The sequence below is a fragment of the Solanum tuberosum genome, unplaced genomic scaffold (genome assembly GCF_000226075.1).
Source record: "Solanum tuberosum cultivar DM 1-3 516 R44 unplaced genomic scaffold, SolTub_3.0 scf00296, whole genome shotgun sequence".
NCBI classification, from domain to species: domain Eukaryota; kingdom Viridiplantae; phylum Streptophyta; class Magnoliopsida; order Solanales; family Solanaceae; genus Solanum; species Solanum tuberosum.
This window is the reverse complement of record NW_006239217.1, coordinates 759,059-765,058: the sequence shown is the minus strand read 5'-3', so window position 1 is coordinate 765,058 and position 6,000 is coordinate 759,059. Positions and strand designations below refer to the sequence as shown.

Sequence of the window (6,000 nt, the reverse complement as noted above, 5' to 3'; positions counted from 1 at the left end):
AAAATGATTAAAAAAAACGACTAAAAAGGTCTTTCACGCGCACTCAACGAGTGTATTACACTCACTAAGACATGTAAGCAAAAAGTGTCAAAATGACATAGCAAGGTCCTACATGAGGTGTCTAAAATGAACATCGCCCACTTGAGGTGTCTAAGTGAAAGTTCGTGCCAACTTTAAGGGGTCATCGATGGTTAGGCCTAAGTAAACTTAATAGAATCAAAACAATATAATATACTATTAAGGGGCCATCGATGGGTTAGGCCATCATGGTAATTACTCTTTCATACTTAATCAAGAGGTCTCGAGTTCGAGTCCCTTTTGATACGGAGTTGCCTTTATTAAGGAAAGCATCAAAACATTGATAGGTTTGGACATGGAGTTGCCTTTTTTAGGGAACACATCAAACTATTGATAGGTTTAGACATGTGAACAGGAGATGTGTGGGTTATGAGAGATTGGATATAGAGTGAGGTCGGAAGAGGTAAGCAGAAGAAGAATAGAGGGAGGTGTGATTAGAGACAAAGATGACACATCTTTAATTTACGAAAGATGTGACCTTAAATTGGAGGGTATAGAGGTTGCGGATGAGGGTAGAAGGTTAAGTAGGTAGTTAATAGTTGCCATATTACTAGATTACTCATGTGGAACATTTGGTTTGGTCGGTAGTATAAAACATCGTACCTTTCTTCCGCTTAATTTGCTTGAGTCAGGTTTGTTTGAAAACGAGTATGGCATCAAAACATACATTTTTTGACCTCTAAACACCAAAAGAGATCCTTTCTAAAAACACACACCAAAACAAACAATTAGCCCATTTATGGGTGAACTACAACTATCATCTTTTAACGTTGTAGTCCCCGTTAACTCCTAATTTATCCAAACTAATGCTGCACAAACCTTAAAGGTCGTTCACCCACAAATGGGCGTACTACAATTTTTTTTGTTAACTCCTCACCTGAATATATATCTCTTTCTCAATTTTAAGTGTATTGTAAATACATATTATCATGATTTTTTCAATAATAAAAATATTTTAAAAATTGATTTTTTTTTCTCATAAAATAAATTTCACTATTTATTTCCTTACAACAATAATAAAAAAATTACTAAGGTCGACGGGGACAACGATACCTCTTATGACCAATTTCCCGACATAAACAACATTGTTGTGTCATGTGACCTGGAGCAATGTCCATTTCATTTCTACGAAGCCTAGCATTGTGACTCTAGAAGTTTCTTCTAATTCTTTTAGTAATGTCCTTAGAAGATTCTCTATCTTCTACAAATTTCATATTGATGTATGAAGTTGGTGTATCATCATCGAAAGAGGATCTCCCCACCTGTGAAAGAATGATGTTAGTTTCATTTATGAGCGTGTTTTCAATTCACCGAAAATAATCGCATCCATCATTTTTTTGAAATAACAAAACAAGAAATCAAGTGAATATCTAAATATTTTGAAGTAGACAACTTAATTTTGTTACCTTTGAATGTGGACAACTCTAAAACTTACGATCAAAATTTCTAGGAGTCCTTCATGCTTTCATTTACAATACTCTTTGCATTTACAAACATCTAGCTGAACTGAATATACAAACTTTTCGGATAGCGGAGACATGACTATCAAATTTCAAAAATCAAAATATGAATATGTAAATTAGAAGATGAATGAAAAAATGTGGAGTGAATAACTCTTATTATTGTTGAAGAAAGAGATATAACTTCACGTGAGAAAAAAAGAGACATAGATTCATGTGAGCGGGATTAACAAAAAGAATTATAGTTCACTCATTTGTGGGCGAACTACCTTTAAGTTTTGTTTAATATTAGTTTGGATTTTGGATGAATTTGGAGTTAACAAAGACTACGTCGTTAAAAGATGGAAGTTGTAGTTCGCCTATAAATGAGCGGAACTGTCCATTTTGATTTGTGTTTTTAGAGAGGTCTCTTTTGGTGTTTAGAGTTCAAAAAGTGTCCATTTTCATGCCAGACTCGTTTGAAACAACCTCTATAGCTCATAAAGACGATGACATATTGCATACACTTTCATTATCCCGAATTTCACTATATATGTTAATTATCCCCAAAATTATTATTTTTTCAGTTGCTTTGATTCTGTTAGGTATAAACTGTTAACGTGAAAAGGAGAGACAATTTTTGTTTCGAGGAAGAACATGATAAGTGTATGATTTCTAAATTAATCACCAAATCCATAATTAGATTTAGTTATTAACGGCATCACACATTCTTTTTTTAATTTTTTTTTTTATAGATTTAGTTATTAGGGTTGCTTATTAAATATTTACATGTATTTAATAATTTTTTAAATAAAAATATATGACTTAAGCAAAATTTATATATTGAATTCAGTTAAATCCACTTTTAAAATGATGGCTATATCATGTTTTGAACGGTAAAGTGAAGAGGTGACTTATTAATTCTTTCACAAAATATTATGCCACTAATAAGTTGAAAAATAATTGAGTCTCATTTTTCTACCTTAATTTTGGGTGACAAATATCATTTGTCGCAATAATTTATTTTATAAATGTTGATTTTAGCATTTAAAAGAATATCAATCGCAAATCCATCACAAACTTCTTTTCTTTTATCAAATTTTTTTGTATAAAATTTTAAAATACACCGTATTTGATATATTATATGAAAATTATTAAATAAACGCTTAAAAGTAATTAAAAATATTTATTATTTGTTTGTTTGATAGTAGAGAATGTACCAAGTGCAACCGGAAAAAAAAAGAATTACTAAATGAAGAACACAACAAACATCGACGCACAAAACATTTCATGTTCACGTAGATTCCGTGAAAAGAGACAACTAAGGGGTGTGATGCCCTTTATAAAACCACTACTACATTTTATTCCCTAAAACAAAACTAGCTTAGTGATGGATTAATGAACTAATTAAGTGTCATTTTCATGACACTAATTAATTATAATTAATTAACAAAACTTAGTGCAATAGCATTTTCTATGAAAGCCAAATCCAATGCAGTCTCCACCGGAGAAATATTCGTTACGGCAGACGAGAGCGCAGTTGTGGTCACGCAGGCATGGACCCTTGTACCTATGGCTTTGCGAGATGCACACTCTTCCCTCCGCCCCTCGGATCAACATTTCTGCATCCATAATTTCAATTTAATCGGTTACAACATGTTATTATGTATGTCAAATTTGTTACGATTGATAATAACTACAATTACATATTCAATGCGAATACTATTGCTATACCATAAGTTGGAAATTATTAATAGGGTCATTTTTTTATGATTTTTAATTAATTACCTTGAAGTATAGGTAATTATTTTTATATATTTTTGCATCAATAGAGGCCAAGTAAAGAGGAAAGAAAAAAGATTGATTTGTACAACAAATATATGACCAATATTCCTTCATGGGAAGCAGCAAAAGTCGTAATAGACTATATAGGAACATTTTATTTAAAATATATGTAAAATGTGTAAGGATACCTTTCAAATTAAGGGTGTGTTTGGTACCTAGAAAATATAAGTTCTTTAAAAAATGATAAAAAAAAAAAAGATTCTTCTGATGGAAGTAGAAAAAAAAATATACTTCACAAGTGATATTCTAAATTTATTGTCTCATCCCCACATCAAGACCTCCATTTCTTGACCATCCCACCCCCGAACCTCTATTCCCCACCAATGGCGCAGACAAAAATCTTGCTAAGGGTGTTCAACACTCAATATATACTCATGAAAACTAATTTAATTTGTGATATATTTATATATTTCTCTAACTTTTAATATTATACAGTATAATTTTTCGACGAATAGGATGTTGATCAACTGACCATCTTTCACTCTAAGTGATTACACCACTAATCTCCATCATATTCCACCCATCATAATATTTTGTTAGATAACATATAATGTTCTGTGAATAATATCTTTCATTTACTTACCAAATATAATAAAATAACTAAAAACTCAAAAAAAATTCCCAAAAATATTTTCCTTCATACAAAGCAAACTCAAGATATGAGCATTTTTCCTAAATGTTTTTTCTAAATATAAGTTCACATTAAAAAAAAAAGGAAGGGGAAAAAAGGACTTACGTGAAGTGAACAAAATGACAAGGAGAAACAAAAGACCAGAAATTTTCCTCTCCATTTTTTCTTTATTCCTTTCTTTTTTCACACAATGATATGATATTGTTACTCTTTAAGGCTAATGACATTCACTATAAATAGAGAAATGGTAGTGTCAAATGCCATAATTTTAAATTAAAAAATACAAATTAATTTTTTAAATTATTTATAAACGAACTTTAGTTCAATAAAAAAAGTAGAGTATAACATGACTTGTATTATATTATATTCTTTAATATAATCATCTTGGTACGGACAATCTCCTCACATGAGCATATGCATTTCTCGATATAAATGGTTTAAGGTTGGTAAGAGTAATAAATATCAACAATAAAATTTGATTGTTGATAGTAATGGTTATATTCGATATACTCCCTCCATTTCAAAAGAAGTGAATCGTTGACCCCTATATTTATAGTTCAAAATAAGTGAATTTTTCAAATTTTAAGAGAGTTGTTGGAAATTGTTTCCATTTTTAGTCCTCATTTATATCTTTAAAATGATATTTTTCAAAAGAGCTAATTGCTCATATTTATGATTTACTTTGAATTATTTATATTTTCAAGAATAGTTCGAGAATATCTAAAGGGGTAAAAGTGGAAAGTGGTGTTCATTTTACGTCATAAACTTTTTTTTCTTAATGAAACGCATTGCCTCAACAATTCACTTATTTTGAAATGGAAGGAGTAAATAGGTTAAAAATTGGTAAAAGTAATAATATCAACTATAAATTCTCAAATCAATTTTTTTGAAGAATTTGAGATTTCATCTTGTAAGTTAAAATCATGAAATAAAATCATATGTCCAAACACTAATTTCATCTAATAATTTTAAATTATGAGATAAAATCACATATCCAGACGAATGCTAAAATTGCCGTATCAAAAGAGTTTAATATAATAATTAGATATTTACCAAAGCATGCATGGCTAGTGGCTAACAGCTCAGCTCCTACTAGACTTTAGTGTTCCAAGGAGGAATCACGTGATTAAGAGCCAAATTAAACATTAATTAATAAAACGATTAAATTTAGTGGTTTGCAAATTCAATACTACTATAGTTTTTAGGACTGTGTATCGTTCGATTCATCAGTTCAGTTTTGAAGTTTATCGGTTTAACTTATTGGTTATCGATTTGTAGAGATGTGAAACCTTATAGAACCATTAAAAAATTGATTATCGGTTATTGATCGTTATCGGTTTAACCATTAAGATTTGACACAGAAAAAATAATTGAAGATCACGTAAAAACAAGGTGACAAACCAAATGAACCATGCACATGAGTTCACAAGTTACATCTTTCTCAAAAGCAAATATTTTTACATTGTAGAATAACCAAGAATTTGGGACAACCAGAAATAAAAGTAGCAAACCAAACTCTAAGTCAAGGACTTTATATACACATGGCCTAAATATAATTATTTAATTTACTATCGGGTTATCGGTTAACCCGTTAAGAAAAAACCTAAAACCGTTAAGAACCGATAACCCGATAACAAAAAAAATAAAAATCGTTATCAAAACCGTTAAACCAATAACCCATTACGGATAAACTAATAACTTTTTTTCGATTCAAATTATCGATTTCGATTCGATTTTGAACAACCCTAATAGTTTTACATTTTGTATACTATGTGTTAAAAAAAATTAAATAATAAAAGGCGTGTACGAACCAGAGTTTATTGAAATAAGCAAATCTTAACGCAGTTATAATATCAAAAAGTTTATAACATGAAAATAAAAACTATCACATCTAAAACTAAAAGTGTCACTAAAGGAAAAGAGTCATTTAATTGCAGTATATTTTATTACCGTATTTAACGTTAATTGAGTTAATGTTAATATATATTATGGGTTAAAAATATACTT

The 6,000-nt window shown here is 29.8% G+C and overlaps 1 long non-coding RNA gene across 1 annotated transcript; it reads right to left on the bottom strand.

Moving 5' to 3' along the window:
• Positions 1-2,788: 2,788 nt before the first annotated feature.
• On the bottom strand, positions 2,789-4,184 carry LOC107062999 (uncharacterized). Its single transcript, XR_001475011.1, has 2 exons — positions 4,099-4,184; positions 2,789-3,139 (listed from the first exon to the last, which is right to left on the bottom strand). It is a non-coding gene; the product is annotated as an uncharacterized lncRNA (long non-coding RNA).
• Positions 4,185-6,000: the final 1,816 nt, after the last annotated feature.